This window comes from Ambystoma mexicanum, chromosome 1q (genome assembly GCF_040938575.1).
Source record: "Ambystoma mexicanum isolate Mex_15411 chromosome 1q, UKY_AmexF1_1, whole genome shotgun sequence".
NCBI classification, from domain to species: domain Eukaryota; kingdom Metazoa; phylum Chordata; class Amphibia; order Caudata; family Ambystomatidae; genus Ambystoma; species Ambystoma mexicanum.
The window spans coordinates 536,314,625-536,341,178 of record NC_090922.1 but is presented as its reverse complement, the minus strand read 5'-3'; the positions used below and the strand labels follow the sequence as shown (position 1 = coordinate 536,341,178).

The 26,554-nt window shown below is 44.7% G+C and overlaps 1 protein-coding gene across 5 annotated transcripts in view; it reads right to left on the bottom strand.

Annotated features, from left to right (window-relative positions):
- The window catches only part of CIC (capicua transcriptional repressor), a 2,254,744-nt gene that overhangs the window by 2,210,957 nt on the left and 17,233 nt on the right, over positions 1-26,554 (bottom strand). The gene's annotated exons all lie outside the window — the stretch shown is intronic.

Here is a 26,554-nt window from a genome sequence, read left to right as displayed (position 1 = left end):
CAGGCACATGAACAATTACGTCTGCTTTCTGAATACTGACCAAGTAAAATAGAAAGACAGAATTTGCACAATTACTCATGAATGTTTGAGATGTCAATATGGGGAAGTCGGAGCAAGAATTGCTGTCTGCAAAAGAATACTTGTAAAGAAAAAGGACCAAACTTTGACACATTTTCATATGTGAGAGCTCCATATGGGGAAGCTTGGCACAAGTAGTATCTGAAGTTCCTGAAGTATAAACAGTACAGGAATACAACTGTGCAATACTGTAAGATAAAGAGAGCATTGAAAGAAGTTTTGATAAATGGGATATATCAAGCAGTGAGCCTTCTGGGGAAAAGATACCTGGCAGGAGAGTACACCAGGGGATCTATAGAACCAGAAGGGAATTCCTGGTGGGGAGTATATCAGGAAGCCATCCTTGAAACAGTTGTATACAAGAGACATAATTGCCATCTTTGAAGCCGTTGTGCAGAAGAGATACTTTTGCCACCTTTCGAAGCAGTTGTGTAAAAGAGACACGTTTACCAATCCTGGAAACAACCATTGTGTAAAAGGTACAATTTTGCAAACCCTGCAAAATTGTTGTATTGGAAGAGACATTCTTGCCCTCATTAAGGAAACATGGTTGGGGAAAAGACAATTTCTCCATCCGTCTTGAAATAATCGAGGGGAAGGGAGCCCCCCTCTGGATTCAAGGATATTTCCTTGAAAGAAGCCATCTTTGTTGGATTATACTATTTGTTTTACATTTGAACACTTTTTTTGGCTATACCTAAAACAGAGAATTTCCTTACACTTCTTAGTTATTCATTTTCTAGTGCGAGGGTCATATGTGTTTTGGACACAAGGACAGTTTACATAATTCTGACGACAAGACACAGACATAGCTTCAGTTTTGTTTCCTAGGCAGGGAAACTCTCTTTAGGATAGGGACAGAGAGCCCTTTATCCAACCCTGTTATTTACTAAAGATGTCTGATGTTGAAAATACTACCACTTTGTGTCCGCCTCTCATTTCTGACCACTTACATTGGGCAAATATAAACAGTTGCACTACAAAACTGGTCGAGGGGTAAGTGGTGAGCTAGTTCAGGAATTAAAATTACCACTCGACCATAGTCTAGCTGAACGCTCCTTCACGGACTCTATAAAGACAGGGCTGATCCGCCCCCTCTTGAAAAAGCCCTCCCTCAACCCTGGCGACCTAGCAAACTTTAGACCCGTCACAAGCCTTCCTTTTATAGGGAAAAACTCATTGAAAAGACCATAGCCAATCAATTACTGGTCGAAAATCGACCGTAGCCGTTCAGGTCCAAACGCCTACAGGTATCTTGCGGCATACCGTAGGGCTCCATTCTCTCACCCATTCTCTTCAACCTCTAGATGGAGTCCCTGCACAACCTCTCAAACGACCCCAGCATCTCCATTCACAAGTACAGTGATGACACGCAGCTGTACCTCAAGGTTACTGGCACTCAAGACATCTCTCGTCCCTGCTGCTGCTTGGACACCATCCAGACCTGGATGGCATCCACCTACTTAAAACTCAACCCCACTAAAACGGAGGTCGTCTTTATCGCGCCCCCCCCTCCAAACAACTGACCGTCCAAAATTGGCTCGACAGTATGACCAGCCAAATTCTTACGATTCATTGTCGACAGTGGTCTCTCCATCCAAAAACATTACAGAGGTAATGCCCTCCTCGCCGGGCTCCCAGCCACGTGCCTGGCTCCCCTCAAAGCTGCCCACCACGGCCCAGTGTGTCTTATCGTGGGTGCCTGCAGATTCGACCACATCACCCCCATCCTCTGTGATGTCCACAGGGTCCCCCTCCCCACGAGGATTCTCTTCAAAACTCCATGCATCACATACAAAACTGTCTCCAAAGGAATCCCATCTTACTTGGCAGCCAAACTCTATATCTCAGGAGGTTCCCACACCTCCAGTAGCTCGACCATCAAAAAGTAGAGTCCATGCTTATCCGTAAGGAAAGGACCAGAAAGCAGCCCTTTTCCTGCCATGCCCCTTCCCTGTGGAACTCACTCCCCCTGGCGGCTATTACAGCCCCTTCCATCATCCAGTTGCGCAAAATCGTGAAGACTTGGTTCTTCCATCACTTCCTCCCCCAGTTCTGAAACCCTGACAACCCCCACGGTACTGCGTTACTGTTAAAAACGCTAGCTCAACACTAGCCTCTGGCTTTTCCTGTACTCTGTAAAACACTCAGCTGCCTACAGGCCAGGTTTGCGTTCAAACAATAAAAATAAACAAATAAAATAGTGAATAATCACTTTATTTATCTGTATATATGATTATCCTAATGTTTCAATGTCAAATGAGTGTGTGCCTTTTCAGAAAAATGCAAGTCGTTCAGAAAAATATCTACATTTGGAGATGTTTTCCTGCGTTTATATACTGAACTGTGAACTGTGATAAAGGTGCAGCTCCTGTGCATAAGGAATCGCATAAAGCATCGCTAAGTAAGGAGGGGCAACTATTATTCCAACTATTGTGGAAGAAGCTAGTACACAAAACATCAAAAAATCTAACTTCCATGTTAGATGCAACTACAACAACTTTGTCCTTTCTATATGACCTCTTATGCTTTAAATGTCTCCTAGATGTGTCCTAATGCTGGTTTATGCCCATTCCCAAACAAACAAAGTTAATGTCACCTAGTAGAATAGCACCAGTAAGCCTGGGGAGTCCAAAGGGAGCTTGATGGTAGCTGCTGTTATTAAGTGAATTAGGTATTTTTAGATTACAAGCGCAAGCTAAATAGCAATGTCCTATTAGTGGAATACCTATTAACTCACACATCACATTAGTTCACCTGGCTGTGTACACAGCTCATTAAAGCATTCATCTGCAGGTCCTAAAAAATAGAGACCTATAGCTGTGGTGAAATTAGTTCCGATCACTGGGTCCATGTTGTAATAGAAGATATATACCACACAACAGTGATTTCAATGGAAGGGTATATCTATAGGAATGATGTCCGAAAAATACTATACTCTTATATATGAAGACTTGTTCACAGGGTCTTCACGTTTAAAATTGACAGTAGAGCTTGTGCTACTGGGGTCGTTAAAAGCATTGAAAAGGCCCAGTGAGGCACACCTCCATGGGCATTCATAGAGAAGTAGCCTTAAGTGTAGATGGGTGAGAGGTTCAGGCAATGAAAATGTTCATTTTGGAAGTTAACAGGTGTGACAAATCCCTGGATGTCATCCCTTCTCCCCTAGGGGCGCCCCTTTGCATGTGGCCAGGGAGGTGAGATCGCTACCCGATAGTCCCCCTGCGGGTGGTACTTAGCGAGTGGATCTTATGGGGTGGGAAAACCATTCCCCCCCCATGGGATTAGCGATGACCTGGGAGGACATGGTATTCCCACAACAGACCTTATCCTAGCCCACCTTCCTCACCAACCCATACCAGTACCATTCTCACTGTTTCCATGTGTTTCTCTTATACTTCCAGTATGGGAAGTACTGGGATAAGGAAGAGCAACAACCATCCGAATAGAGTTCCCCTTCACAGCACCAAGATAAAGAAGGCCTCTAACAATTCCTAGGAGACTGACCCATTTAGTACTGGGACGAGGATGAGTAGCGACTACCCAAATAGAGTTCCCCTTCCGAATACCAAGACGAGGATAAACTCTGTTAGTTCTTGGGAAACGGATCCATTTAGTATTGAGACGAGGAAGAGGTGCAGAGTATTAAGGAGTACCCCTCAGAGCCAAAGTGAGCAGTCTAGTCAATATGGACTTGATGTGTGCATAAAGTACTTGCATGGAACGCCCTGATACAGGGCCCATTTGGACAAAGGGAAGAGAGTGGCTCAGACGACCCTGGGAAAGCAGAAGAGCACAGAGAGGAGAGCTGATAGTCGAGCGAGATAGCACAGGCGTGAAGCAGTACAGGGAAACGGACGTGAGATTGAACTGGAAAGGAGGGCTGGCCACGGATCAACGAACACAGCCACTGGGCCGCGCCAAGAAGAATGACGATACAAGGCAGAATCCACGAAAGAGTGCCAGAGTGATTGTGTTTTTTTTAATGGTGTGTTTGTTGTTGGCTTTGGTTGTGTTGTAAATCAACAAAGAGATTTTTAAAAAACTAAGGAAGTCGAGAGAACAAAACACTGTAGAGAAGGCAGACCGGGACGCCGTGAAGGGAGCACGCCTCAACAAGGAGGATCCGGTGTGGAGTGGCTGCTCCACAAAGGAGCAAGAAGCAGCTCCTAGTGCTCCTTTGGGATGGCGACTGTGCAGGGGAAGTACGATCGCCGGAAGGAAATTTCCTCACTGAGCCGCTGCTATTAACAGGAAACCACTGACCGGCGAGGGAACACCGAGGCATGTCAGAAGCATCACGGAAGCCCTGAGAGCACTGCAACCAGAGACACGGGTACGCGAGGGGAGATGAAAGGGTCCCAAGTCAATTGTGTAGAAGCTGGGAACTTGAAGGGAAACCAGAGTAACAGGTCTTGGACCTCCAACCCTGAGAGTATAAGTTGTGAAAGCATCCAAGTTAATCATCATAGTCTTAGTACCTGGAAGGCTAGTAAACCAGGTGGACTGAGCTTGAAAAGAAGAAAGTGAGAGTCTGCGAGCCCCACCCATAAAGGCGATCGAGGCATCCAGAATAATCATTATGATCACAGTATCTGGCAGGAGAGTATGGCAGGTGGACTGCATCTGTGGTCTGGGACCTGCACCCATAAGAGCATCTTTGTTGATCCTCATAATAACAGTACCTGCCAGGAGAGTATACGAGGTGGATTGTGCATGCAATTCTGGGACCCGCACGCACTGAAATATCCTCATCAATCTTAATTGTCATAGTGCCTGAAAGTGAAGGGAGTCAGGTTGACAGAGTCCAAAAGCAAAAGCAAGGGAAAGGAAGCATTACCCCCGACACAGTTTGGGAGCATTGTATTAGTAATACCTGGCCAAGTGAAAAAACAGGTTGGTGGGGAAAAAGGTCTTAAACCAGGGGAATGGAGTCATAACCGCCTGTGTGTTGTGAACACTCTGCAAACAGGATGCCAAGAGATGTGACTCTCTTCTCTTGGCTAAGAAACTTGAGAAAGACCTGGGGACGAGAAACGGTCCCGCAGGAGTTGTGAATACTGTGAAGATAAGAGACTATTTTCTTTGTGCCTTGGTGGAGAGTCATTCTAAGCAACCTTTGAGACTTTGTTTTGCCTATTGCAAAGAACATTTCATTTTGCCATAAGAGTGAAGGTACCAGCCAGAACAAAGACAATAATTCTTCTGAAATCAAGAAGATCATCCTTTTTCTCATTAGTTGATTTAGAGTGTAAAGGAAGGGAATAGGTTTCTGACATGACGATGGACCATTTACTTTTGACAATACCTCCCGACAGAATCCTTAGTTTATTTGAGGCAAGGAAATCCCTCTTAGAAAGAGGGATCGTTAGGGTTTTCCCTTTCTTTTGGTTTTAAATGAAAGTCTTTAACCAATAACATGTCACCCGTGTGTCGGTCTGCAACTTCTACACACTTACACAGGATTATACATTTGGCTAATGACAACCACCACATTTCCGAAATTGAATCGAACTGCCATTCCATCACTTTCATTCAGTTAGTGTGCATCCACTAAAGGGGTGATTGTACCATTCATATAATACTAAGTGTTCAAATTTGCATAACTAGAAAACTGCCAAGCAAAAAAAGTGTCCTGCAGTCACGTTTAAAACAAGTTTCGACCAAAATTCTAAGGGTCCATAAAAGAAAGCAAAAACTCTTTTCAAGCAAGCCATTAATCAATTAAAAAGGAGCCAGTACTCTTCCTACCCATTACTTTGAAGAACCTGTTCACAACCTCCATTCACAGTTTGTCAGGCTCAATGATAATTTCACATCATGTTCGTCTGAACTATCCAACTCTCAAGTCAGCATATCTGCACTGACAAATAACTTGCTTATGGCCCTTAGACGACCCGTATAGGTACACTGTCTGAACATCGTTCTACCACACCTGTTTGACTGATGTACTCAGAAAAAAAATACTCAAGGATTACGTAGGCACATAACGGAAAACAAAAAGATTTTGGAAAACAAATATGAAGGATGCATGAGTGGGTTTGCACACCTGGATACAGATTGTATTCCATGTAAAAACACTAGCAGAAATGATATAGAGGCATTCAGCATATTTTAAAGTAAAGGTACTGGGACCTGAGTCTTCCCGTGCAATTACATTACAACCGTAAAAGGTGAACAAAAGAACGGAGGCTCAAAACTGTAAAATATCACATATGCTAGGAATATTTCTAGAGGATGTTTCATACAGAAATATGTTAGCTTGTGGAGACCTAGCCCATTTGTCTTGTAAAGGTGGATATGTTGATGGTATGTCATTGGGATTTAGACGGCACTCTGCTGCCATTTGCATGTTCCCCATCTGCTCTGGCAAATCCAAAAAAAAAAAGAAAAAAAAAAAAAAGAAAAAAGGAGGGGGTGAGTAAGGTTAGCAAAGAGAAAAGGGAACTACAAGATCCCCGGAATGCAGGCAATCACTGCTGTATTTCCCCACACTTCTGAGCATCCTGTTGGCACTCTTTTATAACCCGAATGTGTTCTAGGTGTCAAATAGATATAAAGAGGACCAAAAATGCTTTGGGCGAGCACGGACTCCATTCATGAAGGGAAAAGCCATTTTCCGATCCTCAAATGCCTTTCATAGAAGGTGCTCTAGGAGGAAATGTAATGGCCTAGAGCCTTAGAAAGTTATGGTAAACCTGGGTATCTTATGGCAAGCACATTGAAGCAGCCTTCTTTTCCGAGTGCACAACAGGGTGCGTTTTATCCCCTACCTTGCTTTTACAATTTGTGTGTGGTTGGCTAAAACCCATTATCTCGCTTTTAGGCACATCTCCCCTTTTACTTTTCTGTTCTTGCTGGTCGCTACAGCCTACTGTGCGTTTCAGTGGTGCCATTGGCTAGCATGATACTGAAGAAGCACCAGTCATCATTCCACTACTAAATCGCCACTTGCCTCTTAGGAGTAGTTTCGTAAGCATTTAGAGTAGCATTTTAGAGTAGAGTAGTTGTAGAACGCTGCAGACTTTTTCCAGTTTAGCCTTGGGTGCAGCAATTTCCTCAAAGGTTTGGATCAGAATTGCTGAAGTGGACTTCCAATTCAAACTAAGCATTTAAGGAAAAAGCTCTCCAGCCATTGGGAAAGGTTACAGGTGGGTTACTGCCCAGCGGAGTGGTTACACAGACTAATGCTGTTCTGTATATCTTCTTTCTTTGAGATGGAGCTTGTAGAAATAAGAGCAGAACTGTTGCTAATGTATTATTTCGTCCCAGTCACCCTTGCTCCTCCCCCAACTCTTCAGGAGCTTGAACCTGTCTATCGAGGGATGTTAGTCTTGGCCAGTACGGGACTACTGGGGCATAGCGTCTCCTGCAGCAAAACCCCAACACTGCCAAACTGTATCCCTGTAGGCTGCAGCTAAACGCCCTCTGTGTGGGGGGTTTAGGACTACGGATTATTTTCTGCACCTGGGTTTTCATGTTACCAGTAGGAGGACTGTTTTCTTTGGAATAAGGGTAACAGCATTGAAGCCTCTCGTGCGCCTAAGACTTTTAGGGAACAGATACTTAGTTCAAGGGAAAGGTAAGCAGAAAGCACATCTGGGTGTTGCAAGAAAAACAGTGAGGTGCGAGTCGTTTAGAAAAACGGTTGCCACAGGAATGTGTATGCATCTACTAAGGTTATCGTTATTCTATACCTTACTGTGTTAAAGAAAATAAGAAAACGTTTGGAACAATTTTGCTGTAAGAGGGTGTTTGTGAGTCAGAGTAACTGTGTCTTGCAGTGAGGTTACTTGGAGAGCATTCACCCACTCCCAGGGTGTAGTGTAGGAGTATGGGCATGCCACTCATACACCCTGGGAGTTTCTGGTGTATGCAAAGGACCCAGGCGGTTTACCGTAATTGGTTACAACAGCACCTCTCTTTTGCAGGTGCAGCGCCAAAGCATATCCCTCTCACCATTTATGGATCATATACAAGGGGAAAAAAGAAGTTAGAAATGCAGAAAAACCATCAGATGCTGCATGGAAGATGCAATAGATTCTCTTAGGCTGCATCCGTTTTCCCATTTTTTTAACGGCAACACACGTCACGATTTATTGGCAGAGCCCTGTTACTGATCAGCAAGGATTCAGAAAAAGCCTGATGTTTCTCACGACACGGTGTAGTAGTTGCTCGTGCTTCCGCGAGCTCTTGTCTAAGGTTCTAGAAGTAGAATGTTGATGTGTTGATGTTCGCGGGGTGGCAGTTGGTTTGGGGAGAGAAAGGAGCAGGGAAGAGATGATGTACGGAGTTCGGGTTTGAGAAATAAATACGTAAATAACTTACCTGTGAAGGTCTCGTTATTACACTGGCGACGAGGATCTTCAAACCCGACCCACGCGCCTTGCCAGCCGTACATCATAAGGAGCCTCAGCTGGTTTTCGGGGCTGCGCTCCCGGACGTGGTGGAGCGCGGCCTCCGACGTGAAACGTGTCAGCTGGCCAGCGCTACCTTGCTTTCAGCGGCCGGCCGAGCCGCGCTCCCGGAGGAGGTCGAGCGCGGCGCATGGCACGGAGTGCAGCCGTGCTTGAGGCTGAGCGGCTGCTGTCACGACGAAGAAGATCCTGCCGAGCCGCGCTCCCGGAGGAGGTAGAGCGCGGCTTGAAGGAGGGTGAGGTCGAGCCGTGCCGTGGACAAAGGGACTGAGAAGCAGTATAGGTGAGAGGCGACCCTGGGAGGGGGCACAGCCCGGCGCTCTTCATAGCGGGAAGGCGCTGAAAGTACTCGAGGTCCTGCTGTTCGACTCCGCCCACTATATGACAAAGTGAGCGGAAGGCTTCCTGTTTAAAAGGGGTGTGGCTGAACTGCAAGGAGAGGAGGTTAACTCTTTGTGTGCAGACATTAAAAGGAACTGCAATTTTTGATACCATATTTTCAAGAGGAGGGAAGTGACTAGAGCCTGCCTGTGTAACATTATTCTGCAAACCATACCACCTATTTTCTGTAAAAAGGGTTTGGTGTGGAGTATTATCTTAATAATGTGCCTAGTGGGACAAGGTGTGTGTTTTAGCACCTTATTGTTCACGGAAGTGCGCAGAGAATTTCACTAATTTCATAGCATTGACCCCTGTCATTGGCTATGTCGGTGCCCGTGACCATGCAGCACAGCAATGCCCGTCCTCCCCCAGCCTTTCTCCCCAATCCGGGGGAGCCCCCCATTGCATGGGAGCTTTGGGTGGACACTTTTAAGGTATACCTCAGAGCGTCAGGTGGTTCCAGGATGTCTGATGATGACAAGGAAGCGACCCTACTCAATTGCCTTGGTACGGAGGGTTTGAGGGTGTTCAGACACCTTCCGGGCCAGGATGTTTTGGCTTTGTCTTCAGGAGAAGGAGATGGTGAAGGGGGGCAGGCAGTGATTTTGGCATTTGGGCCTGCTCTTAAAAAACCTGAGACACGTTTTGGCAAAAGAGCTAACATTGTGCTTGAGAGGTATCATTTCTTTTCAAGGGCACAAGGTCCTGGCGAGAACATTGATTCGTATGTGACGGCACTGCGCACCCTCATTTCTACTTGTAAGTTCACGGGCATGGCAGAAGAATACATTCGTGACCAGATCATGATGAGAACTAGTGACTCAAAAGTTAGGGAGAGGTTGTGGACAGAGAAGGATCCTCCGTTGGAGAAAGTAATAGAAATAGCCCGTGCCCTGGAGGAGTCAAGGAAGAGTGTCAAAGAAGTGACGGAAAAGGCGGACATTGTACACATGGTTCAGCCACGCAAGAATGAAGAAAGTCGAGCCAGGGACAAGGATCAAAGAGTCACGCCAAATAGCAGAGAATTCTGCAAGAAATGTGGTTGGAGGGGTCATGTTGCTGGTGCTAGGGAATGTCCTGCTTCTGCCGTTGTGTGCAGAAAATGCAAGGGAAGAGGACATTTTGCCCGCATGTGTAAGGCTATACCACAGAAGGAAGTGGTGCGGATGGTGGACCCCGAAGAAGAAGATAGTAATGTAACGGTTGTAGGTTATGTTAGTCCCTCTGTTAGGGTGGATGTGCTTCCAAAAGAAGGTGCACTGTTGAGTGTGGGACCGTCGAAAAAAAGTGCGTGGGCTACTCTTAATGTGAATGGAGTTCCCCTCAATGTGTTGGTTGACACGGGTTCTCCATACACTATGATTTCTCCTGAGATGTATAAATCTAAGTTCCATAAGGAGGTGTCTAGTCTTAACCCGTCTGATATTAATCCTTGTGCGTATGGCCGTGTTCCAATTAAAGTATTGGGATATGAGTGGGTTGAAATTGAATTTCATGGCCGAAAAACCAGAGGAAAACTGTATGTAGCTTGTAAGGGTGATCCGGTTATTGGGTGGGAGGAGCAGGCTGCCCTGGAGATGGAGATTCGACCTGGCAAAGCTGTCCCGGTTTTGTGCGTAAGCAAGGAAAGAGAAGGTAGTTTGAGTGAAGGAAGTGTGTTGACAGCCGATAATCTCCAAAAGAAATTTCCGTCAGTTTTCTCCTCCGTCCTGGGCAAGTTGCGAGGTTTCTCACACAAGATCGTGCTCAAGAGGAATGCTGTTCCCGTTGTGCACAGAGTTAGGCGTGTACCCATCATGGCACGTGAAGGTCTCCAGACAGAACTTAAAAAGCTGATGGAAGCTGGTGTAATAGAGGAGGTAGAGTCATCAGAGTGGTTAGCCCCGGTTGTATTGGCACCTAAATCCGATGGTGGTATGAGGATGTGTGTTGATCTAAGAGATTTAAATTCAAGTATCTGGATAGACAGGCATCCCTTACCGAATATACAGGAAATGCTTTCACTTGTGGGAGGGGCATCTTGTTTCTCCACCTTAGATTTGTCATCTGCCTATCACCAGGTGGATTTGCACATAGAATCACGACCTCTTACATCGTTCATTACGCCATTTGGAGCTTTCCGTTTCCGGCGTATGCCATTTGGTTTGGCATCCGCCTCCGCTGTTTTCCAGTGGGTGATGCAAAAGTTGTTTTGCGGAGTGGATGGTGTGGAATATTTCCAGGACGATATCTTGGTGTGGGGCAGGTCACGTGAGGAACACAATGAAAGGATTCTACGAGTTTTGGGCATTTTGGAGAAGAGTGGTTTGACGGTCAAATTAAGTAAGTGTAAGATAGGGGTGGAGAGTGTGACTTATTTAGGACACACGCTGGATGCCAAGGGGATACATCCCAAGGCTGAGTTGGTGAAGGCGTTATGTGAAGTATCTCCACCCACCAGTAAGGACCAATTACGGTCGTTTTTGGGATTGGCTGAATATTATAGTAGGTTTATTCCCACGTACTCCGACAAAACAGTGGCCATGAGAGCGTTGCTCAAAAAGGGCGTACGTTTTGAGTGGTCAGGGTCATGCCAACTAGAATTTGAAGGCTTGAAGGCTCAAGTGGACCAGGCTCCATCGTTAGCTTCCTTTTCTCCATCTAGGAAGACGGTTTTGACAGTGGATGCTAGTGAGTATGGGGTAGGGGCAGTTCTTGAACAGTGTTTTGATGGATCGTACCGCCCCATTGCTTTTGCGTCTAGGGTTCTTAGTGAAGCAGAACGAAGATATGCTGTCATAGAGAGGGAGGCCTTGGCAGCTGTCTGGGCATCCAAACATTTTAGAACATTCTTGTGGGGAGTAGAATACACATTATGCACCGATCATAAACCCCTAGTGCATGTTTTGACATCTAAGGGTTTGTTCCAGGCATCGTCTAGAGTGATGCGCTGGATGGCAGACATGAGTGAGTATAATTTTAAGGTGGAGTACTTACCTGGCACTAAAAATATGGTTGCAGATGGTCTATCTCGTTTTCCCCGGCATGATGTAAGTGCGGAAAACTCAAAACAGGCTGTGATGAGTGATGAATATGTGTTGGTGGCCAAGGTGTTTCCGGCAGTAAATTAGCAGGAATGGGGTAGAGAATGTGCGATGGACCCTGTGTTGAACAACATCAAGGCTGCTCTTACTACCGGTGCAGGCAAGGATGAATTGGACAAGTCGTTCGGACAAGTATGGACAGAGCTGTCTGAAGGTCCGTGGGGCATTGCCAGGGGTACCAGGTTAATACCACCTGAATCTTTTAAGGCCAAGTTGGTGGAGTTGGCTCATGAAGGGCATATCGGGAGATCTATGACGAAAAGAAGGCTGAGAGAAGGGTATTGGTGGCCCAAGATGGATGAGGAGGTTGAGAAGGTAGTTAAGGATTGTATGGCTTGTTCAGTCAGTGATAAAAGTAAGACAACGTCGCCCCAACCCGTACAGCCTGTGGAAGTGCCGCAAGACCTGTGGTCAAAAGTGGCAGTAGACATTATGGGTCCCATGGACACTTTGGGTGGAGGTTTCAGATATTTTGTGGTGTTAGTGGACTATACCTCTAGGTGGGTGGAGGCCACGGCCTTGTCCTCGGTCACCACTGAGAAGGTGATTGACTTCTTGTCAGCAGTGTTTGACAGGGAAGGGGTTCCGGCTGGAATAGTCTCCGATAATGGTCCCCAATTTGTATCAGTCGCCATGCAAGAGTTCTTCTCCAAACTAGGAATTCGTCACCATAAAGTGGCTTTGTACAATCCAGAGGCCAATGGATTAGTTGAACGGATGAACAGGTTTGTGAAAGGGGCAGTTCAGTTGGCCATCGCAAATGGTCTGCCGTGGTGCAGTGTGGTGACTGAAGCTCTAAAAGCCTATAGGGTTACCCCTTCATCCTTTACTGGAGTGTCTCCTTTTGAGTTAATGAGAGGGAGAAAACCAGGATCTAAACTAAGGGTGGCCGCTCTTGGGGGTGGTGTACAAAGTTGCATCAACATGCAGGAAGTTCTTGACAAAGTGCGTGTTAAACAATCCAGTTTTTGGGAATCTCAGCTTAAAAAAAAGAAACCCCTGCGTGTACAAATTGGTGATCTTGTAGTGGTGAAAAATCCAAGATTTGTAGCCAAGGGTTTGTCCAAATTTATGAAACCATGTGTTGTGACCAAAGTAGGTCCTGGATACGTTAAATTGCAAGATGGTACCAGATGGAGTTTGAGGAGGGTGGTCCTTGTTAAGGGAAAGCTGGCGGGTATTAAGGAACCGTGTTGTGAGGGAGGTGGTGATACAATAGGAGTTGATCCAGAATGTGCCTCTGAGGATGTGGTTCCCCTAGAGAGGGATAAGGATATGGCTGTTCATGGGCAGGATGCTCGGGTGGGGCATGGAAGTAGGCAGGTGTCTGCCTCGGAAAGTGATGGTGTTGTGCCATTAGAAGGAGCACATTGTGCTAAGGGGAAGGATGTATATTCTGAGTGTGATTCTGATAAAGGTGCTTTTGGTTTGACTGGTGTGGATGCAAGGGTTGCAGAGGAGTTGTCAGTGCTTGCATCAGATAATGCAGGTTTAGTTCCACACGGAAGGGGACTGTGTGAAGACTCTGCCCTTGCGGAATCCTCCAACAAAGTGAATAATCGCCCAAACCGAATAAAGAATATTCCAGCGAAATACAAGGATTTCGTTTTAGAATTTGCAGATGATTAATGCTTGGACTGTAATTAATTATCAATATTCCATATAGATATATATATATACCTCTTATTGCATATTAAGGATTCTTCCTGTCCAACCTTTGCCTTACCTATGTTCATAATTAATGAATGTTCATTATTGAGGTTTACAGGGGGAGATGTGTAGTAGTTGCTCGTGCTTCCGCGAGCTCTTGTCTAAGGTTCTAGAAGTAGAATGTTGATGTGTTGATGTTCGGGGGGTGGCGGTTGGTTTGGGGAGAGAAAGGAGCAGGGAAGAGATGATGTACGGAGTTCGGGTTTGAGAAATAAATACGTAAATAACTTACCTGTGAAGGTCTCGTTATTACACACGGGTACACTAAAGTCTTGAAATAATTTGCCAAAATAAAGCAGCAGCAGATGCTCTACGTGTAGAGAACCCAGGTAGACAGATAGAACAAAGACCTCAGAATACAGAACGCAGCACAGACCTAGCCTTAATCAGAGAGGAACTATGGAACAGATACGAACTGCGTTCAGAAAAAAAACAAGCTCTGGACAATTCTGCCTGGGAGAAGACACAATCGCAGATTGCAGAAGAATGCAAGTCTTAATATGTCGTCATTACTTTTCATACCTCAATCTAGTGGGAACCCACTGCAATGTGTGATAAGCAAAGTAAAAAGAAATAAGGGGCCTGGAGAAACTGAACTGACAGGCAAATTAATTCTACAGAACTGTTGAATAACAATACACAAATGGACATTGTAATGATACTGATAAAACTGCTAAAAAGGCAAAGGCACATTAAACCCCAATAATGTCACAAACATGGTATTGTACAAAATATGTGTGGGGTAATTGAGTTCCTTATGCTGTCCTCACAATAGTTGATTGAAAGTGGTGTCCTATCTGGTTCCTTGCATTGGTAGGTCTGAAGAGGATATCTACATGGCTCCTATTAGCGGGCTAGAGGTGTATTCCTGCCCGTATCGGACAGAAACGGCAATCTGAACACTCCTGTGCCCTGTAGCGTCAACTGCTAAGTGCAAAAGAAGTAGTGGAAGAGGAGTCTGCAAACTGCAGGTTTCTAGATGTTTTCGGCTATGACTCCCATGATCCCTCACCATTGACTGAGCTGACTAGGGGTGATAGGAGATGTAGTCCAAAGCATTTGGAGAGCCAAAGGTTACATATCCCTGCAGTAGAATGTCCATGGCCTAGGGAATAAGTGGAAGTATGTGCGCTCTCCTTCGGTCCAAGCAGGTGTAACGCTTACCTGGTATCCACGGGGACGTCACTCAGCCTGTTCTGACCTCTTATGACCTTGAACCCTTTCCTGGAGTCTACTCGACTGGAGACTGGGCCTGAAACACAGGATTGGTAGAGTTTAACTACCTATTGTCTCTGTGTGCTTCAACCCCTTCTTCCCCGGGGTCCAACCCTTCCCTTTGATCCACAGCTCACCTTGTTTTCTTGCAAAGTGTGCTCTCCGTCCTGCTTTCAGCGCAGGGGCGCGTTGCTGCCTAGTTACTTCACTGGCAAGAGTCCGACAGGTAAGTATAATGAGTCTTTTGAACAGTTCTCTAACTTCGTTCCTTTCCTTCCTTAGATGATGGCCGGCGTCCGGGGATGGCGATGTGCTGCTGAGATGAATAGCGCTGAAGGCGAGTGAGAGCACGATGCGACCCTTTCGTATTTGTATTGAACTGAGTTCTTTTTCTGTGTCTTTTAGGTGCCGCAACGTTTTCAGTGTGGATGCCGGTTATGAAGAAGAAATGCGTGAGTAAGCGCAGTATGCGGCGCCTCTAGATGTTTCCACGGTAACCTGGAGTGTCTTTTCCCTCTTGCAGATGGATGAGAAGTTCCGGAGACAGAGTTCCCCCAGAGCGGCTGGGATTCAGGTAAGCGTTTGAAGCTCATACAGTCTTTAAAAAATAAGCAAAGATTTGCTGAATGCTTGCTAATGCCTTTTTTCTGTTCTTTTCCCTTTTCCTTAGGGAATGACACCGCCGAAGATGATGGGCAGAAGCGCCGCAAGGTAAGGCTGTTCCTAACTGTGTTCTTGCAGGAGCTGAGCGCAGAAGAAAGATGTAGGCCTACTGGAGACCGATCTGAACACGGTGTCCCGCTGCAGGTGCAGAAAACACAAAGCATGTTTCTCAGCCTGGGCGTGGCTTAAATAGTCTCTGGGTATCCCAGGTGTCTCTGGGCTGGGCTGAACCACACCCAAAAGACTAGACTGCACATGCAGTTCTGGGAACCGAAATATGTGGGGGCATCCATCTTGTCCCCATCAATACACTACAAGTCCAATCCCCAATGTTATCCTATGGGAGTGAGTGAGTCTGGTGCCACAAACGCCAAGTCTGACTCCAAGTGGGTCTTTGGAGGGATGGAGGCCCTTGAGGGCCATGTACGTGATCGTGGCCTGGCTCCAGCCTGACATCTTGGAGGGCTGGGGACATGAGGGGCAGGAATCATGACAATATGAGACGTTCGAAATCTAGTCTATACTCCTATGGAAAAGTCCAAAATCCAACAAAAGTACACCTATGACAAAAAGGTAAACTTAAGATTGTTTTCTGTAGGGCAAAAAGTATTGGTCCTCTTGCCTACCTCGGAAAACTGTTCTCTAAGTACCATGGCCCATATGAAATATTGGAATGAACATGAATTTGGACTTATAGATGGATCTTTTTTTTCCTTTCAGGTTGGATTGTGCTACCTTATATCACGTAAATCTCTTAAAAGAGCGGTAGGAAAACCCGTCTGCCGCCAGTGCCATGATACTATCCTGTTTGGTACCAGAAGAAATATATAACTTTGAATTAATTCCTCAAGAGCTATCTTATTAACAACAAGTAGATTTAAAGGAATTAGTTATATAATTTTCCGAAGTATTCTCGGAGAAACCAGGAAGAGTGAAAGGCCCTTATCACTACATTAGAACACCTTAGGGAAAAGTGGTCCATCTGAAACCATATAGACTCCCGGAAGCCGTGAACAAATAGTGGTTGTGGAAGTGGATAAAATGTTAAGAGCAAATATTATCGAACCCTCTTCAAGACCATGGTCCTCCCCTATAGTATTGGTCACCAAACCTGACCATTACTGCCAAGTTAATGCCATTTCTTATTTCAATGCCTATCCCATGCTACACATAGTCGACCTGATTGATAAACTCGGAAACGCCACTTTTCTATCAACCCTAGGCTTAACCAAAGGGTACTGGTAGGTCCCAGTGTACGACCTGATAAGGAAAATACAGCTTTACTGATGCCCCTGGGACTGTCCCAGTTCAAAGGCCTCCCTTTTGGCTTACACAGGGCTCCTGCCACCTTCCAACGACTTATGGACAAAATATTACAGCCCTACCCTGATTTCTGTGGAGCTTAAATGGATGATAATGTCATTTATAGTAAAACTTGGGAAGACCTTTTCCATCTCTTTACTATTATGAGAGCCCTCTGAGAAACTGGCCTAACTTGCAATCCATCCAAATGCAGACTGCCCCAATCAGCCGTGAAATATCTCAGCTTCTTTGTAGGGAATGGTAGTGTTTTTAACAAGAGGACATAGGCTACCCCACCTGTCTGGCACTTGCCGGCAGTATTTCACAGTACAAATTTACCGATCATCTGATTTGATCATTACATGAATTAGAGATCACCAAAATTGCATTTGCATATATCACAGTTTTATTTTCTAGCATATCATTAAAAGCCTATTCAGGCTGTTATCCATGTGTTGCCATGTTTAACCCCATACATTATGGGTGTTTTTAAAAATGTTATCATATTAAACATTCATATAATATAAACATACTATATCATACCCTCATGACATAGGCCCCCCAGATCAAAAATGAGGGCCCTACACACCCCCTATACATCTCAGACGGGAATGGTAGTGTCCAACTTCAACGTGAGAAAATGAAAGCCGTCCTAGATACACCTACACTTAAAACTAAAAGAGATCTCAGAGCCTTCTTGGGGTTGATCGGTTATTACCGTAGGTTTATCCCAACTTCTTGGACCGGACAGCTAGGCTGACAGACAAATTATAGAACGCAGAACCCCCAGAAATTTAATTGGACTGACGAAGACGATATATATTACCACAACCTAAAACAAACTCTGTGCCAGAACCCGATCCTAAAGGTGGTAGATTTCTCAAAGGAATTTGTATTACAAACAGATGCCTCCCTTACAGGGCTAGGAGCAGTATTGTCACAAAGTCTGACTCCAAGTGGGTCTTTGGAGGGATGGAGAAGCCCCTGAGGGCCATGTAGGTGATCGTGGCCTGGCTCCAGCCTGACATCTTGGAGGGCTGGGGGCAGGAATCATGAGAGCAGGAAGGCAGCAAAGGCTGTGTGTAAGGTGCTAAACAGCCTCCAACCACAGGCCTTATAATGATGGACAGTTGCCCTCGAATGGTGTTAGCTTTAAAGTGATTGCCTCCTATGATATAGATAGCCTTCCATGAATTATTTTACAACTTTACCTCAAATTGAATTCTCTCATACCGCAGTCAAGTGGCTTATTTACCAATTCAGTACTTACAAGGGCAACACCCATTCTCTCGTCTCCATCCAATGCCAATCTGGTATGACTTGGCCATGGAAGATCCTTATCTCAAACACTCCTTCTGTGTCCACCAGTACTCATTCTGCACACAGCCAATCCCCTGCTCTGACCACTCCATTAGCAGGCTTGGCTTTACCCGAATCCCTTGCGCCTATCTCCAAGAGGGATTCCAATATGATTATCTGGATAGTACCCTCCACAACTCCTAGTTACTCTTGAACACAAGGCCATCACACATCCACAACATGATGCAACACCACCACCACACTAGTAGTGGCCTCACTACAAGCTCTGCTGCCCGTAAGAGAACCTGTAGTCCCTTCTTTTGATACAATTTTCTTCTGGTTCAAAACACTCAAAATGATGCATTCATCCCCACAAGCACAAGCACTCGCCCATATGTTTTCTGCTGTTTGGAGTAAAGTCTGTCTGGTTTGTCTCCTTGACATTTCCCACTTCTCCTTGGCCCAGACTAGGGTCTGGCTGCCACTACGGGTGAAGTCGCATTTTGCCTTCGCACAGAAAAGGCTCTGCGCTTTAGGATCACTACGGTGGTGATGTGTGCAGTATAAAAGACGAATAACATAAGAAACTAATAAGCCTACAGGAGGAATTTTAGAGTTGAGAGTACTTGAAATATTGTTCATTTCGACTTGCATTATCAGCATCCTGAGATTTTAGGTACTTACAGAAATTAGATTAATATTAAATATGTGATAGCCACGTACTACAGACTCCTGTATCTTAGTTGGGTTGATGTAGCATGGGCAACACCTCTTGTCGAGAGGGATGACTGGAATCTGAATGACTAGAAGCAGTTTCAGGGGGACTTAGAAGGGGGTGGTGGGGGCCCATTGAGTAACCGCTTCCCCGGCCAATGATCAAGAATTATTAAAGTTAGAACCAGGAACTAAAGGCTGTGAGTCATTTACGACAGCACAATCGTTGGGTGTTCAAAACCAGTCTGCATAAGGAGAAAATGCTTGCTTTGTATCATCAGGGACACAAGGAAGATATAAAAGGACACAGCAATCCAAGTGGATCAGCAACCTGAAACCTGCTCAGCCGTGATGGACCTAGGCCTTATGGGCTCCGAGAGAAAACGCGAAAAGAGCAGTTGGGAAGCCAACACCCACTAGTCTGATTGGATGGCTTGACAGTGACCCCCATTTATGGCTATGAATTGGATTCCAGTCTACCTGTTAAGAGAGTTGAGTTTCTCCTTGAATCTCAACATCAATGAGGTGGAAATGGGTTCCTATCCAGCTTTCATGATGAAGTTTGAAAAAAAGTAAGGTTTATTTCTCTTACACTTAGCAAAGCAATGCTATTCATTTTTAACCCTTGAACAGAGTTCCCATAGTGAGGAATTCTTCCCTATGATGTGTGGTGGATTTTGAGGGTGTTCATAGTCACTTTTCTGCAGGAGGAAGGTCTTTTACACGGTTGATTATACTGCATACATGTTATGTTACCGGGTGTCATATAGCACAACTAGTACTATATTGATAGGATCTTGGTACCTCAGGATCTGTCAGACACTGGGGTAGGAGACAGGTTAGTTGGGGTAGAGAGCGCAGGGCAAGATAGCTTAGCCACCATGAGGACATTTCAAAGATTTGCGGGCGGGGGCTGAAGGGGTTGGGAGGAGATGTAAGAAATGGAAAGAGGAAGCAGGAGAGTGAATGAGGCAACAGTGCTATATTATTTTGGTTATGAGTCAACATTTTCAAGTTCAGGTCTCCTTATTCAGATGTCTCTGTTACTTGTCCCAGTGTTCTTATATGTCTTAGTATAATAAAAGTAAGTGAAGCCTGGTACTATGTCTATGGTCCGCCAGGCAATTGTGGAGTGAGAAAAAAGTGGGGTTGGACCAACTAGACCAAAGATGACAAGATACGGTTTACCAACTCTTAGTAAAACATCATATTTATTTTACAGTTGCGGAAAACAGTTTCACAAAATGTAATACGCTAGGCTCATAAACACAAAAAACATCCCTCCGTGTTCCATTCAATCATAACTCATACATACATTTCTCATGCTCGCATACGTACTAACACTAAGGTAAAAAGATATTACCATTTCAAATTCTAATCAAGTAAATTTCCCTTTAACACTCTAATAATAAATGATGTGGTTGGAGAGACCTGGTAGTGACCATGGACGTCCAGTCTCTAGTCACGTCAATCTCCCAAATGGAATGTGTGGAAGCCTTAGCAGCAGTGCTGGATACACGCAACAGACCCCATAAACCACCAACAGGGTACATACTGGAATGCTCCAGGATTGCCATGACAGAAAATGTCTTCCTTTTTAAAAACCAAATCTTCAAACAACAAAAAGACGCTAGCATGTGGAGACTTTCGCCCCCCATGTAGCTAACTTATACATGGCTAACTTCGAATCCAAGTACATATCTGAAGTCTTTCAGAACAAGGCACACAGACAGCTTAAAATGTGGTGTTGCTATATTGACGACATGTTTATTATTTGGAGAGGGCACAACACGCCCCTGCTGACTTTTCACAAGTGGCTCAACACCTGCAATATCAATATAAAATTCACCATCGAATGAGTCGAGATCAGAGCAGCTTCCTGGACTTAATGATCAGGAAAAAAGGCTGCAATTTAGCCACCTCCTAATACCGCAAAACCACAGACAAAAACACTCTCCTACACTATTCAAGCTTCCACCCTGAGGGCCTGAAATATAACTTACCGTACAAACAATTCCTGCAGATCTGACGGAATTGCACAGACAAGGAAGACTACGACATACTCCACCCAACTGAAAGAACGGCTAGTTAAACAAGGATACCCGAAACAACTGGTTAAGAATAACCAAAAGAGAGCCGCAAATACCAATAGGGAAATAAGTCTGCAAAGCAAAGAAAAGAAGCCCAATGAGAGACTGGTCTGTGTCATCACATTTAATCCAGTTAGTAATGAGATTAAAAAGATCATCAACTGGAACTGGGGCCTAGTGAAATACCCGGGCTCTTTGTCAAAACAACGCATGTTTGCCTTCAAACGCAACAGCAATTTACGACAACAATTGGTACACACATACCGAGAAAAACCCAAGGAACAAACCATTCTGAACCAATGGGGACTGCCACCCATCATTGGACATCCCAAGTGTGGGAATTGTAGTGTATGTCCACTTACCGAAACAAAATACACATTTCAATAAGGGACAAAGGTATGGACATTAAAAAAAACCACACCAACTGCTGCACAAGGACGCCAGTTATTTCATCTCGTGCCCTTGCCACCTATTATATGTGGGAAAAACTACAAGAGAGGTCAAAGTAAGAATAGGAGAACACCGCTCATATATAAGGAACCATCCATTGGACAAACCTTTGGTCAACCACTTCAACAAAAACAATTATAAAAATACTGACATGAAACAGTTTGTATTACAAACCATCGGGACACAAAGCAGAGGCGGCGATATGACCACTGCCCTTCATGGCTTAGAGCAACGATGGATTTACTCCTTGGACACAGTACTCCAGGGATTAAACATTTCAGTGAAATGGAATGCACTGAACACCAAATGACTCCAGCATCCAGCACCTAACCCCACTGCCGCCTGTTTTTTAGCTGCCTCTTAACTAAGGCCATTCTGGTACTCCTTTTGATTCTTACGCCGGAGACTACATTTTCCAGCATGTCTCCCAATGGCATTCTTTCATCATGTTGTGACTTCTGAGCATATACCAGAAACCACGACTCCCATAATGCAATGTCCACATCAGGACGAGGTAGTAGTCTGATAAATATTCTGGCACCCCTTTTGATTCCTACGCCAGAGACTACATCTTCCAGCATGCCTCCATCCCCCAAATGGCTTTCTTCCGTCATTTTGTGACGTCTGAGCAAAAACCAGAAACCATGACTCCCATAATGCAATGTACATATTTTGACCTTACCTTAACTATAGCACGCGCATTAGAATCTCTATAGCCCACGTAACAGGGACCTTATACGCGGTCTACAATAGCGCTCTGTAATTACCACGAGACCACCACTACATTCCCCAGAATCTAGTGCCCCCACGTGACACGGGTCTCACAACCAATCATGATGCGGTCCTCATTCGATTGAGATTGTAACTACAATCCCCACAATTCTATGCCCCCCACGTCACTTAGGCCCACAACCAATCAAGTTATGACACGGGTGAGCAGTTGTTACTGTTTTCACCCTGGCAATGACACGCACAGAGGACTTCTCACAGCCCACTGATGCGTACCGCTGATGCGGACCATAGCCGCACAACTTAACTTGCTAAGTCTCATCTATTGAGGTAAGATTTTTGGTCAGTTTACCATGTCAGCATTCCTAAATATGCCAGCCCCACACGAGGCTGTATTGCTGCACGAGGACTCCCAGTGATTCTGTCCCGCCCTGCTTTTTACAGTTCACCATTAGAACCACAGAGACCTACACCTGCAGCAGCTGGCACTACTGGGCCCGCTAACAGATGCCTGAAGTAAGCTACGATTTATTTTCTGCATTTTCTGCCCCTCCCGTCATGCTAACTGATTAGTGACAGGCACACTCTGTTTGTCTCTTCCAACACAGGGGCTCATTTCGGCTGGACATCAGGGTCCGCTGTTTTTTATCTACCTGGCGCCCCCAATATGAAAAATGCAGTGCCGGATTAACTGGTTCTACACCTAGGACCACCACTATCAGAGTCAGTACCACATTTGGCTTTATCCACTCCCCCTGATCAAAAACGAAATAGTTAAGAAGTACAGGGCCACTAACTCTGTCCCTGGTACCTGTTTTTCTCTCCATTCTGCAGGTGAGGAACGAACTTGATGTAGATTCCACACTATTGGCAGTATACATATCAGGATTTTCACCATTTTGCTGAGCCACCGGCCCCTGGTAGCCCAGAGGAGGTGCGTAGGCCAGATCCAACTGATTAATACAGTTGTACTAGATATCATTAATGGGTTATAAGTAAACAAAGATGACAGTACTGTTCGACAAGACTAATGTAGTCTATTTTATTATCTTTTCTAGAATTGAGGCTCCCTCGATACACACCCCCTTTTTTGTTGAAGAGGCAACGTGCATTTGATGTTCGCACTCCGTCCGGAGGAAGGTTGATTATAACAAGGAGACCCAAACCTTGTTTGGAAACCCAACCGAAACATGTGTCGACGATATTTTTCCAATCCCAGGAGATGTACAGAGGGTCACATCATTTATTATTAGAGTGTTAAAGGGACATTTACTTGATTAGAATTTGAAATGGTAATATCTTTTTACCTTAGTATTAGTACGTATGCGAGCATGAGAAATATATGTATGAGTTATGATTGAATAGAACACAGAGGGATGTTTTTTGTATTTTTGAGCCTAGCGTATTACATTTTGTGAAACTGTTTTCTTATATGTCTTAGTGCAGATTTCAAAAACTGCCCTCGTCATAATTTGTTATTAGCAAGTATGAAATGGTGTGCTGTAGATAAGTGGAGAATTGAAGGGAGGTGAGAGACTTTATGTATGGCTGGCAGCTTGCAACTTGAAATGTTTTCCCCTATCTTATAGTGTGTTCACTTTTTCTTTAATTGTTCACATTTCTGGACTGTATTACCTCTCTGTGTTCATGTTCCCTTCCCGGGTATCCATGTCTCTTGGCTAAATATCTCCTGCTGCAAGGTTCATTTTTTTCTGTCCAAGCATCTGTGACCAGTCCTAGTGTCCTGTTAATATCCATATTTCCTGTTACGCTATCCACATGTCCTTTCTAAAAGACCTGTTGTCTATGTTTCTCACTCTGCTGTCAGTGTTTCCTGCCCCAACATTCATGCTCTGTTCATGCTTTCTGCCCTAGTATCCATGTTTGTCCCCGGATCTGCATTTCCTGTCCCTGCTTCAGTGTTCATCTCTTCTTGTTTCAGTGTCTGTTGTTCCTCACTTTGTGTCCATGTTTCCTTGTTCAATTGTTCGTATTTTCTGCCCAAGTGCCAGTCCTTCCCATGCCGGTCTGTCTCCCTATTGCAATATGCAGGGTTCGATTTCTGTGTCCATGTGTCTCATTTATTAGTGCTCTCGGACTCGAAGACCATGCATCTGTCGCCTTGCTCCAGTACCAGTGTCTCTCTGTCTCCAATGCCTGTGTCACAAGGTTTCTGTAGCTGCATCCCACATGTTTCATTGTCTCTGTGACTCTATGTTCCTGTGACCCCTGTGCCAGTGACCATGTCTTCGAGTCCTTGTGCCTGCCTTTCCTTGCACTAAGCCGCAAAGCCAAATTTTACTCTCTCAAAATGAAAAATTGGGAGTAAAAATATCCCCAACAAAAATTAGAAAACATACACAGAGTAGCATGACCCCTACTTCTTCCACCCATATGTTTCCATTAGTGGTAACAGTGCAGGAGTGCCACTGGAAGGGGCTCCGCTGTTATTCCTACCTGGTCGCAAAAAGAACTTTAGGTTAAATGCTTATGTTAATGTGCATGGATTATTAAATGCAAATCAGTATGGATGAGCTTTTTTTTTTTTTTATTCCCCAAATTTTAATCCAGAATCCCAACTCAAAAGAAATAAACAAAAAAACACACCCACTTCAACATCTCATATGACGCACTGAGTGGCAGTGATTTCCTACTCTTGCGTCTACCTCTTCTGTGCTCATATCTAGCTGTCCTAGTCCGTGCCTCCATCTCTCAGTGTCTGTGTACTTCACACACAAAGGGGAGAACACACAGGGGTAATCTTAATGGAACAAATAAAGAACTAGTAAAAAGACAAAAAGCTAACATTTTGAGGGTCAGGGCAAGTACTTAGGAACATGGTGTTTGACTTCTCAAAGAACAGGATTCCAACATATTCTTGAATTGCAAACAATTTAAGATTACTTGCACAACTTTCTGTTTGCTGGCAATCTTTCCTACACAAGGACTACCATACCTATAACTCCTAGCGACGACAGCAGGGCCAGCGTGCCCTTTGTACCTCCTCTCTGCATATAAATGTAAGCCCGCTAAGCGGCGCGATAGATGCTCGCAAAGTGCATCGCTATTGCGGTGGCAACTAGTGTGACAACAGAAGGGGAACAGCTTTTGGAGGACCATGGATAGCATCCGGCCTCACAAGGAAAATTCCTTCACTATGACTGCTCATGAGATGGACATCGATAATGGGTAAAACTTAACGATGAAGCAGAGTTCAAACCAAATAAATGTAAATAAAGTTACTTCATCCATGCACTTGCCCGCACAAAATCATTCACTCTGCTAATATTAACAGCACAGCAGTTAAAATCAACTCAGGGCGCAAACATTATTAACTTTTTTGCTCCTATCAAAGAGGCGGCGGGTTGCTCTGTTAATACCCTTGAATCGCACCTTTCCTCCTTATTGTACTGTCCGGACCTAAGAACTTACACATGCCTTATCACACAACAAATCCTGCAACCTCCCCATAGGTGATACAAACCGGCATTCTGAATGGGATGCTAATAATAATTAAAATATTGCAGCAGTCCTGCCCTCTGAACCTGGGGAATTTCCCAACAATAAGCGCAATTGCTGCACAGTGGGCTTAATCGATATCCATACCACAAATATTGACCACATGAATGGAAGTCTCTTTTGCTCACCACAACTTTCAATTCCACTATATGTGAGAAAGAGATAGAACAGCCGAGTGATAAATCATTTCCTCCTAATCTTGTTAGCAATGAGATAATACAAGAAACATGCACTTCCAATATGCTCTAGTTTGACTTCTTACCTCACTGTCTGTGGTGTGTTTAGTGCGTTAAATCATTAACGAGTCGCATATAGGCCTCTTAAATTTAATCTATAGGCACCTCCAAATTGGCCAACCCATAAAAATGCTGTATGCTACGTTTCCAATGCAATTGTAGCGATGCCCTCTCCAAGTATTAACAACATCAAGGACACGCAGCACGTGCAATCTAATGTTAGTATTATTGGTGAACCTAGTGGAGTATGCCTACACTCTAGTATCATTATGAATGTTGCTGACTTGGGATCACCACTAGAAGTGAGATCTGAACACAGTGGGAAAAAAATAAAATTCCCAAAGCGAGGCAAAATAAAAACAAGAAGAACAGACTTAATTTCCTCTCCTGTGTGCCATGTCAAACTAAAGCCAAAAAAGAAAAAAGAAGGGATGACGCAACACCGCTAATTTACACAGCTACGCATCACTCCATACCTTGGTGACCAAAAGCAATGGCCTGTACGACGTGTGCATACACAATCTTACACGTAAAAAGAAAAGAAACAACAATCCTGAAATAAATAACTCTCATTGCACTGATAAAAATGGTAAGATGGAACGGCTAGAGAAGCAGAGAACGTGTAGTGATATCCGTTCTTACTTTCCTGAGCCAATAGAGGAGCAGAA